Source organism: Hyla sarda, chromosome 5 (genome assembly GCF_029499605.1).
Source record: "Hyla sarda isolate aHylSar1 chromosome 5, aHylSar1.hap1, whole genome shotgun sequence".
Taxonomy (NCBI): domain Eukaryota; kingdom Metazoa; phylum Chordata; class Amphibia; order Anura; family Hylidae; genus Hyla; species Hyla sarda.
Window position 1 is genome coordinate 329570475 of NC_079193.1, and position 14478 is coordinate 329584952.

Consider the following 14478-nt stretch of genomic DNA (forward strand, 5'->3'; position numbering starts at 1 on the left):
ATCGCCGCGGCAGCGCTGCGGCCGATCCGATCCTCCATTTTAGTGACCGCGATGCTGCAGATGCCATGAACTGTATTGATCCGGGCATTGCTCCGATGCTCACGGTTATGCTTAGGACGTAAATGTACGTCTTGGTGCGTTAAGTACCAGCTCACCAGGATGTTGATTTACGTCCGGCGTCATTAAGGGGTTAAAAAAAGAAAAACTACCACAAAAGGACATCATTTTAAATTAGAGGGGCAAAGGTTTAAAAATAACATCAGAAAGTATTACTTTACTGAGAGACTAGTGGATGCATGGAATAGCCTTCCTGCAGAAGTGGTCGCTGCAAATACAGTGAAGGAGTTTAGGCATTAATGGGATAAGCATAAGACTATCCTTCATATAAGATAGGGCCTGGGACTATTGATAGGATTCAGATTATTGGACAGACTAGATGGGCCAAATGCTTCTTATCTGCCGACACATTCTATGTTTCTATAACAAATTTGCTAATTTTGGAGGGTTTCATTTCATACTGTACACTTCACGGTAAAAATGTTTTCTTTATACTTTGGGTCAATACGATTAAAATGATACCCATGATTACATATTTGTCTATTATTGCAACTAGAGATGAGCGAACTTACAGTAAATTCGATTCGTCACGAACTTCTCTGCTCGGCAGTTGATGTCTTTTCCTGCATAAATTAGTTCAGCTTTCAGGTGCTCCGGTGGGCTGGAAACATTCCTAGGAAAGAGTCTCCTAGGACTGTATCCACCTTTTCCAGCCCACCGGAGCACCTGAAAGCTGAACTAATTTATGCAGGAAAAGACATCAACTGCCGAGCCGAGAAGTTTGTGACGAATCAAATTTACTGTAAGTTCGCTCATCTCTAAACACTTCTGTAGTAGTGGGTGTTGAAGCAAGCAGCCAGTGCCTGAGATGGCATTTTTTAACTATTAAAAGAAATAGATGAATTACATTTGGTATTTTACCCCTATACGGGGGTCTGATTCTCGTAAAGGTTGATAATGAAAGATATTAAGCTCAGGCGATGGGGTCGTAGAAACATGCCATATTGTGTCAATGATAATTTTTATTTCATTCCACAATCCAGCTACTGGTGGACACTCCCACAAACAATGCCACAAATGAGCCCCATACAATTTGCAAGAAGGGCAGCTATCCAAATACGGCTCTGGCGGTGTGGTTCTCCTCCAATGAAAGGCATACGTGGCTTTTTGTACTATACGCCAGTAGGTTTCTCTTAGTTGTTCACTGGGGGTAGAGTGTAATACCAATTTTAGACCTTCTCTAATATAGTCCTCTAAGTCCTGGTCACCCAATCTAGTTTTGCATCTCGTGAGAGACCTTGACACTATTCCCTTTAACGCCTCATTCCTGATGGTTGCGTAAATGTGCGAAAGGGAGTGTGGAGTATTAGTGACACCTATAAAGCCGTCAAAAGAAGAAGAGGGTTCACCCCTGGCATAGACTTTAACTACACTTCTAAAAAAAAAAAGCAAAAAATTGTAGATGCAGCCATTGGTAAGAGGGCGGCAGATCATGTTTTGTTTTGAATGCATCCCACGTGAGCAAAGACCATGTATCACTTAAAAAGTTGCCAGACGTAGTAATTGATTTCTCTACCCAGTGAGAGCGGAGTGGATGTGTGGCGCAATGTGCCAAGGAAGGTGACAACCAAAGTGGAAAGTACTTTGAGAGTGACCAGGGAAGTTTGAATAGTTTGCGGGTCGCTTTCCACGTAGCTATAGTGTCGGAGATTAAGCTATGATGTCGTAACGGTGTTGGGATGTCTTTATATGTTAGATGTAGAATAGTACTAAGTGGGCCCAGTGGATTAATTGTCGATTCGAGAGTTGTATTTGAAAAATGAGGTACCCCATATCCAGTCTCTAACATTTCTAAACAGAGCTGCAAGATTATAGTATTGTACGTGAGGCAAGTTCATACCTCCATTAGTTTTATGCAGACATAAGATGTCATAGGCCACTCTAGCACGTTTGGAGGCCCAAATAAACTTAGAAAAAGTGGAGTGTAGTTTTTTAACATCTGTATGTTTAATTAGTAAAGGTATAGTTTGGAGTGGGTAAAGGAGTTTTGGGAAGGACATCAATTTAAGTAAATGAATGCGCCCCATTAAGGATGGCGGGAGCGCATTCCATCTATTAAGTTCTCTTTCTATTTTATGTATTAGAGGGGGGTAGTTACGGCCATATAAGGAAGAAGGTGTGCGTCCAATTTTTATCCCAAGATATGTAATGGACTTTTTCGCAATCTGTACTGGTAACTGATGTTCGAGGAATGGGGGTTTCGGACCCATGAAAAGCAACTGGCACTTGTCAATATTAATTTTATAACCTGAAAAGGTGCCCAAGTGTTTAAGTGTATCTAAGACCCGCGGTAAGTGTTCTTTTGGGTTTTCCATAAACAAAAGAGTATCATCGGCAAAACAGTTTAGTTTCAATTCCTGGGTACCCACTTTAACACCTTCTATTGTCAAGGAAATTAAGTATCTGGCCAGTGGCTAAAGTTCAATATTAACCCCTTAACGACGCAGGACGTATATTTACGTCCTGCGCCGGCTCCCGCGATATGAAGCGGGATCGCGCCGCGATCTATAACACTGCAAAAAAAATGTTTAAAAAAAGTGTTAATAAAGGTCATTTAACCCCTTCCCTAATAAAAGTTTGAATCACCCCCCTTTTCCCATAAAAAAAAAAATTAAAATAAACATATGTGGTATCGCCGCGTGCATAAATGTCCGAACTATAAAAATATATAATTAATTAAACCGCACGGTCAATGGCGTACGCGCAAAAAAATTCCAAAGTCAAAAAAAGCGCATTTTTGGTCACTTTTTATACCATTAAAAAATGAATAAAAAGTGATCAAAAAGTCCGATCAAAACAAAAATCATACCCATAAAAACTTCAGATCACGGCGCAAAAAATGAGTCCTCATACCGCCCTGTACGTGGAAAAATAAAGTTATATGGGTCAGAAGATGACATTTTTAAACGTATACATTTTCTTGCATGTGGTTATGATTTTTTCCAGAAGTGCGACAAAATCAAACCTATATAAGTATGGTATCATTTTAACCGTATGGACCTACAGAATAATAAGGTGTAATTTTTACTGAAATATGCACTGCGTAGAAACGGAAGCCCCCAAAAGTTACAAAATGGCGTTTTTTCTTCCATTTTGTCGCACAATTCTTTTTTTTTTCCATTTCGCCGTGCATTTTTGGGTAAAATGACTAATGTCACTGCAAAGTAGAATTGGCGACGCAAAAAATAAGCCATAATATGGATTTTTAGGTGGAAAATTGAAAGGGTTATGATTTTTAAAAGGTAAGGAGGAAAAAACGAAAGTGCAAAAACAGAAAAACCCTGAGTCCTTAAGGGGTTAAAGAGCAATGGGGACAGTGGGCAGCCTTGTCTGGTCCCTTTTTGGATAAAGATTTGGTCGGATAGATAACCAGGAAGATGGATTTTATATGTCAGGTTATTGTGGAGTGCTTTGAGGAATGTGCAGAATTGTCCCCCTATGCCTAATTTTGACAGCACTAGGTCCAACCAGGCCCATTCAATACCCCTTTAACCCTGAGTTTTCCTTGAAGACCCTGGAAACATACATACTTGACTAAGTTGAGAATGCTTATTGGGCATATCCTGGGGAAGCCAGGATATGGCTAACTTAATCGGAGTTCTCTAAAATGGACACATACTTGAGTCCCAACGGGGTCTGTTGTAAATGATTTTTCTTGACTAAGCTAAGAAATATATAAATAATGGTAACTTACAGGTGTTTTCCATCCAGGACATTCCTTGTCTATTTGCTCTGTTACAACATATGGATGCCAAAGAGGGAGTTCCTCTGTATGAACCAGAATTCAACAGATCTATCTATATATATATTACACAACTGGCAAATGATTAGGACAGAAATAGGCAATAGATCAAAATGTCGTTCATCAGATCTATATTGGGATAGACCATACATAGCTTTCTGACACTGGGCTGTACAGTCTGACCCAAAATCCGTTGGTACTCCTCATATTTCATGAAGCCTTGTACACATTCAAGGCACCCAGTGCCAGAGGCATCAAAACAACCCCAAAACATCATTGAACCTCCACCATATTTCAAGGTAGGTACTGTGTTCTTTTCTTTGTAGTCTCAATTGTTGGAACTCAGTTGTTGTTTCTAAGTGGACTTTTTTTACCCATTCAATTTGAAGTTCCAGTTTCAAACATGTCTATTGTGGACTTATAGTTAATCACCGATAAGGCGCATGAATAAGGGGGTCCGCCCCTGTAACGTTGTGCCGTGACTGGTGAAATCACTGAAAATGCTGCTATTTTCTGCTGCTGTTATGCTGCTTAATTCTGTCCTGTGAGACAAACCTTTGTGCAATAAGAAATGATGCAATAAAATCGGAAGAATATTTTCAACAAAATTGTGATTCATGTATTACATGTATACTCACTTCCCATGTGAAGCTTATTGGTGTGCTGCTAGCATTCTATTGCCCTACAATATGTGTACAACCCAGTGTGTTTTATAGAGTTTATTGGAGCTGTTATAGTGTGGGCTATTGATTTGGATTATAATGCCGTACTAGCAACCCAATTGTTGTTGTTTCTAAGTGGACTTTTCTTTGTAGGCCTCATTCCGTTTTCGGTAAAAAGTAGAATGATGTGCTTTACCAAAAAGCTCTATCTTGGTCTCATATGTCCACAAGACGTTTTCCCAGAATGATTTTGGCTTACTCAAGTTCATTTTGGCAAAATGTAGTCTTGCTTTTTTATGTCTCTTTGTCAGCAGTGGAGTCCTCCTGGGCCTCCTGCCATAGCGTTTCATTTCATTTAAATGTCGACTGATAGTTCCCGTTGACACTGAAGCTCCCTGAGCCTGCAGGACAGCTTGAATATCTTTTGGAACTTGTTTGGGGCGGCTTATCTATCAACTGCCCTTATCCTGGGTTGACACCTTTCATCAATTTTTCTCTTCCGTCCATATTCTGAGAGATTAGCTACAGTGCCATGGGTTGCAAACTTCTTGATAATGTTGTGCACTGTGGACAAAGGCAAATCTACATCTCTGGAGATGGACTTGTAACTAGAGATGAGCGAACTTACAGTAAATTCGATTCGTCACGAACTTCTCAGCTCGGCGGTTGCTGACTTTTCCTGCATAAATTAGTTCAGCTTTCCGGTGCTCCGGTGGGCTGGAAAAGGTGGATACAGTCCTAGGAGACTCTTTTCTAGGACTGTATCCACCTTTTCCAGCCCACGGGAGCAACTGAAAGCTGAACTAATTTATGCAGGAAAAGTCAGCAACCGCCGAGCCGAGAAGTTTGTGATGAATCAAATTTACTGTAAGTTCGCTCATCTCTACTTGTAACCTTGAGATTGTTGATATTTTTCTCTTCTCCTTTCTGTTGTCCATGCTTAGCGTAGCACACACAGACGCACAATGCAAATACTAAGTGAACTTCTCTCCTTTTTATCTGCTTTCAGGTGTGATTTTTATATTGCTCACACCTGTTACTTGCCCCAGGTGCGTTTAAAGGAGCTTCACATACTTGAAACAATCTTATTTTTCCACAATTTTGAAAGGGTGCCAATAATTTTGTCCAGACCATTTTTGGAGTTTAGTGTGACATTATGCCCAATTTGGGTTTTTTCCTCCCTCCTTTGGTTTTGTTCCAATACATACAAAGGGAATAAACATGTGTTTAGCAAATCATGTGTTACTGCAATACTTTTCTGTAAGAAATCCTTAATTTTCTTGAAAATTCTTGAAAAATTTTATGGATGCCAAAATTTACAGCCATGTGTTTGAAATGTACAGTATATGAAGCCCATAGAAACTTGTGGGTAGATGAGAGATTACGTCATGCATGTTTCATAAAAATACTACAGTTGCTTGATGGTACATAATAGTTTTATTTTTACGCAGACATGGCCCAGACTGGCAGCTTTGGTTCTTAGATATCCATTAATATCATTAATGTCCTGGTATTTAGTTACAAATGTATCTATTATACCACAAACAATTGATTACACATACTGTAAATGAGAAGTCTTCATAGCTGCTTTAGTAAGACAAGACATAGCTAAAGTACATCTGTTATACAACAGATGGACTTTAAATTATAATTTGATGGAATTTTGAGGAAGTTGTATACGTTAAAGTAATGGTATTGCAAACTTCCGGAAAAAGAGCTACCGCAAAACTGAAGATAATAGCCAAAAGGTTGCTACTTAGCCTGAATCTTTTGACATAAGGCAGTCTACGCCCTCCGCATTTCCGGTCACCACTGCTTGCCGGGCGGTGATTGGACCGGGATGACTGCTGATGTCTATCAGCAGGCATCCTGTGGCAATGCCTAGGGGGGGTCCTGAGAGCCCCCCCATGTCAATTCAGACCGGCGATTTGCGGCGATCCGGGCCTATCAGACCCGATCGCCCAGAAAATAAAAATGATTGGAGCTGTGAGAGACAGCTCCAACCATCCTAAAGGATAGGAGCGAGGTGGCAGTGTTGCCACCTACTCCTATCCCCTGCCATTGGTCGGTCAGAACAACCACCAATGGCAGGAGGGGGCGGGGGTTAGAGTCAACTTCCCCTGTGCTGCCCGCCGAGCGAAGTCTGGGCAGAGCGGGGGGGGGGGGCACGGGCGGCGAGGAGGGAGAATGGCTGGCTTACTCGGTCATTTTGAATGCTTTCAGGGGTGCAGTTTTCATAATGGGGTCCATTATAGGGAATTTCCAACATAAAGACCCTCATATTCACTTCTAAACTTAACTGGTCCCTGAAAAATTCAGATTTTTAGATTTTCTGGAAAAATTGGAAAATTGCAGCTATACTTTGAAGCCGTTTGATGTCTTCAAAAAGTAAAAACATGTCAACTTTATGATGCAAACAAAAGTAGACATTGTACAGGGTGGGCCATCTACATGGATACACATTAATAACATGGAAATGGTTGGCGATATTAACTTCCTGTTTGTGGCACATTAGTATATGTTAGGGGGTAAACTTTTCAAGATGGGTGGTGACCATGGTGGCCATTTTGAAGTCGGCGCTTTTGAATCTAACTTTTGTTAGGAAGAGGGTCATGTGACACATCAAACATTGTGAATTTCACAAGAAAACCAATGATATGCTTGATAAACGTAACTTTATTCTTTCATGAGTTATTTACGAGTTTCTTATCACTTATAAAATGTGTTCAATGTGCTGCCCATTGTGTTGGATTGTCAATGCAACCCTCTTCTCCCACTCTTCACACACTGATAGCAACACAGCAGGAGAAATGCTAGCACAGGCTTCCAGTATCCGTAGTTTCAGGTGCTGCGCATCTCGTATATTCACTGCATAGACAATTGCCTTCAGATGACCCCAAAGATAAAAGTCTAAGGGGGTCAGATCGGGAGACATTCAACTGGCCCACGACGACCAATCCACTTTCCAGGAAACTGTTCATCTAGGAATGCTCGGACCTGACACCCATAATGTGGTGGTGCACCATCTTGCTGGAAAAACTCAGGGAACATGCCAGCTTCAGTGCATAAAGAGGGAAACACATCATCATGTAGCAATTTCGCATATCCAGTGGCCTTGAGGTTTCCATTGATGGAGAATGACCCCACTATCTTTGTACCCCATATACCACACCATACCATCAATTTTTGTGTTCCAACAGTCTTGGAGGGATCTATCCAATGTGGGTTAGTTTCAGACCAATAGCGGTGGTTTTGTTTGGTAACTTCACCATGTGCATAAAAGTTTGCCTCATCACTGAACAAAATCTTCTGCGTAAACTGAGGGTCCTGTTCCAATTTTAGTTTTGCCCGTTCTGCAGCACCTGAAACTACGGATACTGGAAGCCTGTGCTAGCATTTCTCCTGCGTTGTCGCAATCAGTGTGTGAAAAGTGGGAGAAGAGGGTTGCATTGACAATCCAACACAAGGGGCAGCACATTGAACACATTTTATAAGTGGCCAGAAACTTGTAAATAACTCATGAAAGAATATAGTTATGTTAAAACCAAGCACTGTTAAAACCAAACACATTGTTTTTCTTGTGAAATTTCCAATAAGTTTGGTATGTCACATGACCCTCTTCCTATTGAAAAAACTAAATTGGATTCAAAATGGCCGTCTTGAAAATGGCCGCCATGGTCACCACCCATCTTGAAAAGTTTCCCCCCCTCACATATACTAATGTGCCACAAACAGGAAGTTAATATCACCAACCATTCCCAATTTATTACGGTGTATCCATATAAATGGCCCACCCTGTATATGTGAATCAATATGTAATGTTTTTGACATGTCCCTTTTCCTTACAAGCTGAGTGCTTCAAAGTTAGAAAAAATGCAAAATTTCCAAATTTTTCCTGAAACTTTGGAATTTTTCACCAAGAAATGATGCAAGTATCGACGTAAATTTACCACTAACATAAAGAAGAATATGTCACGAAAAAACGATCTCTGAATCAAATTTATAAGTAAAAGCATCCCAGAGTTATTAATGCATAAAGTGTTAGTGGTCAGATTTGCAAAAATGCTCCCGTCCATATGGTTATAATGGGCTCCGTCCCCAAGGGGTTAAAGGGGTACTCCATCCCTAGACATTTTATCCCCTATACAAAGGTGGGCTGCAGGAGAGATAAGATGTCTGATCGGGGGCGTCCTGCTGCTGGGGACCCCTGCGATCTCTCCTGCAGCCCACCTGTCATCAGCTGCACTTACCGAAGTTCAGTCCGTGCCTGATGACTCATGACATCATGATCCTCTGGTCCCTGTATTGTGAGTTGTCAGGCACGGAGCAAACTTGCTCAGTGCAGCTGATGACTCGGGGGGCTGCAGGAGAGATCGCGGGGGTCCCCAGCGGCAGGACCCCCACGATCAGACATCGTATGCCCTATTCTTTGGATAGGGGATAAGATGTCAAGGGGCGGAGTACCCCTTTAAAAATTGTAAAACATAAAAATGTATCTAAATTTGGTATCAAAGTTATCATAATGAGAAACAAATTAACATGTAATTTACAGCATCTTAAAGGAGTATTCCAGGAAAAACCTTTTTTATATATATCAACTGGCTCCAGAAAGTTAAACAGATTTGTAAATTACTTCTATTAAAAATCTTAATCCTTTCAGTACTTATGAGCTTCTGAAGTTAAGGTTTTTCTTTTCTGTCTAAGATCTCTCTGATAACACCTGTCTTGGTAAACGCCCAGTTTAGAAGAGGGTTGCTATGGGGATTTGCTTCTAAACTGGGCGGTTCCTGAGACATGTGTCATCAAAGAGGACTTAGACAGAAAAGAACAACCTTAACTTCAGAAGCTAATAACTATTGGAAGGATTAAGATTTTTTAATAGAAGTAATTTACAAATCTGTTTAACTTTCTGGAGCCAGTTCATATATGTAAAAAAAAAAGTTTTTTCCTGGATAACCCCTTTAACTGTTTTTTCATGAAAAAATTCAAGGAATCAGTCAGATGGGGGGGGGGGGGGGGAGAGATAGTAGGACATGCACATTCCTCATGGTACATTACACTCACTGACTTTATAACCGAGCCCATCACCTCCATTCTAAAAAATAAAGTCCTGCCTATCGGACACTTTCCCTGAATTGTCAAACTATAAACCCTTATATCTCTGGAACAGGAGGGCCTATTAAGACATTGTAAAAAGTTGTTAAATCAGGGCACCCAAAGCTCTTTAGTAGCTGTAATGAAATCTCATTTTTGGGGATTGGCCATAGACCGTCATTAAATGGGACCACGTGGGAAAAAGTATTGGCCATTATTTACTAAGAGTGTTGTGTAGGTTTCTTTTCGCGTTTTAATTCTCTACAATTTTTTTTCCACGGTATTTACTAAGGTTTCCCTACATTTTCCACTTTCCCTACATTTTGCTTCTTATACACATGCTCTGATCTGTCGGGTTTTCCTCAGCTGAAATCCACCACATTTTCTGTGGAATCCTTAGTAAATATGTTGGGATTTTGTGAAAATGTCGGGAACATGCCCCTTTTCAGTGACCACGCCCCCTTTTCCAGACGGACACTCCTCTTTTTCGGGATTTCATAGTAAAATGGAGTTAGTTAAGGTTTTTTCAATACTGGCGCAAATTCTGGCGCAATGCGCCAGAATCTGGCGCACAACCCGACAAAACATGTCTGGTTTGCAATAGTAAATGAGGGTCATTGTGTTTTATTGTTTTAATCATTTCCATTGTAGTCTTACTGGGTTTCACATATTTCCTCATCTGTATAGTAGAATGTATGAGCTTTATGACAGTTGAAAAGTATAGGAGACAGTTGACTGAAATGTTGTACATTATCAAAAACTTTAGGGAGTCATTTAGTAGAGCCTCTCCCCTAGAAGTAATGACAGGGGAGATGCATAAATACATATACATTAGTGTTGTTATCTTGCCTTGTGAAGGCAAAATAATGGGAGCTGTCATGAATTTGTTCACGCTTTAGTAATACAATTACTCTGCTCTATCTATTCCTGTCTGCACAGCAAAGTTGACACGTGAGCTGCAGTAAACTGGAAGTGTTCATCTATTTTGACTTCTCCAGCAGCCAAAGTAAACAAAACATTGCATGATTTTTTATGTCCAGTCACATAAATAACATTTAACCTAAATATTTTCCTTAAAATTTTTAATACATTTTATATTTTGATCAGACATTCCCTTTTAATAGTATACATGAAGCTCAAACTAGGTCATTGCTTTTATTTTGCCTTGTTAAAAAAGTTTTATTGGCCAGACTTTGGTTTATGAAATTATACATAAAACACTGAGCTAGCAATATATTTTGGAAATGAATTTGGCTCATCACAGATGACTAGGTGAAGACTACTTCCCAAAAATATTTTTCATGTTATTGATAAGCAGTGCCAGAAGATTGTCCTGAGTCTGGTCTGTTAACACCTCACTGAGACCGACAGGTGTGGAGCTCAAGAAGTATCGTCTCGCTGGAAAATTTGGTGATATTGAGACTTGAAATGATACAGACTTGTTAAGTGAAATAATTGAGTCTCTTGGTCTGTCCACATTGCTAGACAGAAAAGGAATGATCTAATAGACTGTGAGAATTGAGATAGAGAAGCGGGTAATGTAGGTGGGCCAAGTGTTTCTGATCTGCCATCAGTTTTTATGTGTTAAGATCAGTGCAGCCTAGGCTTGCAGTGTGCTGTCTGACAGTAGGATTGTTCCCTCGGGATGTGAAATGCTTGAAAGTGAATTCATATTTTCCTGTATTAGGCATCACTTCCATGCTGTCTCAAGAGCCCAACTAGATAAAAGCTGGCACATGCAGGGAATATAACAAGAACATGATGGACTTTGAGTCAGCCAACTTATCCTCTACTGACTGGCCAGACTTGCTGATTGGACTAGATACACAGCACAGAGATGTGCAGCTTGTTTAATAAAAAAAACTATTGTGTTTATATGAATCAAATCCTTTCTTTCATTCATCTCTGACCTTTCACCATAGCAAAGTCTTAATTTTGATAAGAATCAGCGTGGATTCAAAAAAATTAAAGACACTTAGGTACTACAATTTGCAAGAGACTTGCAGGTTTTTCAGAAATGACTAGTTTAAGCTAATGTCATAAACTTTGTAACATAACTTATCAGAGAAAAATTCTTAGTGGGCTACTTATCCACCTCCCTTCCTATCTCATTATTTACTCTGCAAAAACTGCAAGATTCAAGACAGATCAGGTTGTAGCTGCATGTAGAAGTCTGTGGGCTAAGGCTTCTTTCACACTACAAAATTACTCTGTTTTAAAGATCCGTTCAAGGTTCCGTCTGAAAATCGGCTGTAAAACATCAGTTACAAAATCCTATACGGCCGTTAGAAAATCCCATTATAGTCTATGGGATTTTTACATTCTCCTTTTTAACCTGTTATAGCCCGTTATTAATAGCGACTGTTATTTTGTGACGGGCGAATAAACGGACGAAATAGTGCACGCACTATTTCTCCTGTTACTATCTTTCGTCACAAAATAATGGCCGTTATTAATAATGGACTATAACGGGTTCAAAAGGTTAATGTAAAAATCCCATAAACTATAATGGGATTTTCTAACGGCCATATAGGATTTTGTAACTGCTGTTTTACAGCGGATTTTCAGACAGAACGTCGAACGGATCTTTAAAACTGAGTAATTTTGTAGTGTGAAAGGGGCCTAAGATGAGGGCTAGGGAAAGAGAATATCTAGAGACACAGAAGTAAAGCGATTTGGAGAGGTGGCTACTGCCTGTAGAGTGTGATCTATCTCACTAGAGCTCTTGATTCACAGGTCACTTTGCTTAATACTGCTTTATAATGTACTTCATGCTGCTGCATCTGAAGGTGTACTATAAAAATATAGAGAAGCAGGGTCTCCTCTTTATGATCTGCATAGTAGACATTATGGGAGCTAGTCTCCACCCAGCTCAGGGAAAATTGAAAATTAGAGATTGATCATGCAGAGGGGAAAGCAAGTGAAAAATGCTGTCGTCAAGCTAGATAATGACCAGAAATAGTGCTGATAATCTTATGCACATACCTTACTTCTAGAAATGTATAAATGCATAGACAATTGGGCACTGCCATTCCTCTTTCTTAATTGGGTGAGTAATCACACAGTCTGGCACTGGCACTGCTGAGCGTTAAGGGACACACTTGGTTGACAGAAAGAATAGTAACTCTGTTTTTTCTATGTCTACTTAAAGGGGTACTCCGGTGAAAAACTTTTTTTTTTTTTTTTTTAAATAAACTGGTGCCAGAAAGTAAAACATATTTGTAAATTACTTCTCTTTAAAAATCTTAATCCTTCCTGTACTTATTAGCTGCATAATACTACAGTGAAAATTATTTTCTTTTTGAAACACAGAGCTGTCTGCTGACATCATGAGCACAGTGCTCTCTGCTGACATCTCTGTCCATTTTAGGAACTGTCCAGAACATCATATGTTTGCTATGGGGATTTCCTTTTATGCTGGCAGTTCCTAAAATGGACAGAGTTGTCAGCAGAGAGCACTGTGCTCATGAGGTCAGCTGACAGCTCTGTGTTTCAAACAGAAAAGAATTTCCACTGTAGTATTCAGCAGCTAATAAGTACAGGAAGGATTACGATTTTTTAATGGAAGTAATTTACAAATCTGTTTAACTTTCTGGCACTAGTTGATTTAAAAAAAAAATAAGTTTTTTCACTGGAGTATGCCTTTAAATACATAGAAACAAAAACTACAATTTAGGATTTCAGTTTTGGGTTGCCAAACATCCGCCAATTTCTGAACAGTCCGTCAAATTTATGGGGATTTTTTCTAGTTTCCATTAAATAAATTGGAAGTGTTTGTGATGTTTTTGAAGCTGGAGGATCTTGTACAGATTATTGTAAATGGAATTCTCATCATTTTATAGTTGACAGTAAAATATAGTCAGATACTAAAGTTATCTTGTTTTTATCAGTATTCTGACCTGTAGACAAGTAACACCTAAAATTTTTCATTTATTATTGTTTTCCAATTTGTCTGCAAAAATTATTAGCTGTCCGTGATTCTTTTTTTATATATTTCTCCAAAGTTTTAAAGATTTTTATGTATTGTATTGTATTCTTATGAAATGTATTTCAACAGGGTTCATGCACACACAGACACACAATGCAAAGACTAAGTGAACTTCTCTCCTTTTTATCTGCTTTCAGGTGTGATTTCCCACACCGGTTACTTGCCCTAGCTAAGTTTAAAGGAGCATCACATGCTGGAAGCAATCTTATTTTTCCACAATTTTGAAAGGGTGCCAATAATTTTGTCCAGGCCATTTTTGGAGTTTGGTGTGACAGTGTGTCTAATTAGCTTTTTTTCTCTCCTTTTTTTTTTTTTGGTTTAGCTCCAATACACACAAAGGGAATAAACATGTGTATAGCCAAACATGTGTTACTGCAATCCTTTTCTGTGAGAAATACTTAATTTCCTTGAAAAATATCAGGGGTGCCAACATTTACGGCCATGACTGTATATAAAAGTAGAGGCAAAATGTAAGCAGAGCTGGGGAGGAAATACAACCCTCAGTCATCGGGGGACAAAACCTCATATGTTCCCCTTCTGACTAGTAGCTTCTTCAGGAATGACCATCAACTGTGGAGCTACTGTTTATATATACCTGATGATTCGTTATTACATGTATATTTTAGGCTAGTTCACATATGTTCTTTGATAGTTATGTTGTTGGTATAAGGCTGCACCTGTCAGCACAGCATTGGGGATATTTTTGTACACTGTCTTATAAGCTCTACATTTCTAATGTATTCATTTTTTGACACTGTTGCACTTAATAAAGTTTATTCATGTTTATTCTGATTGTGGTTTAACATTTAGAAGGCTATTCTTGCTTTTCTACATTTATATTGATGGCGATCTTTTTCTGCCTGGGGAGGAGACCT

General features: G+C 39.4%; 1 protein-coding gene across 5 annotated transcripts in view; it reads left to right on the plus strand.

Annotated features, from left to right (window-relative positions):
* Positions 1–14478, plus strand: part of VPS13B (vacuolar protein sorting 13 homolog B) — a 1225788-nt gene that overhangs the window by 352199 nt on the left and 859111 nt on the right. The window lies entirely within an intron of this gene.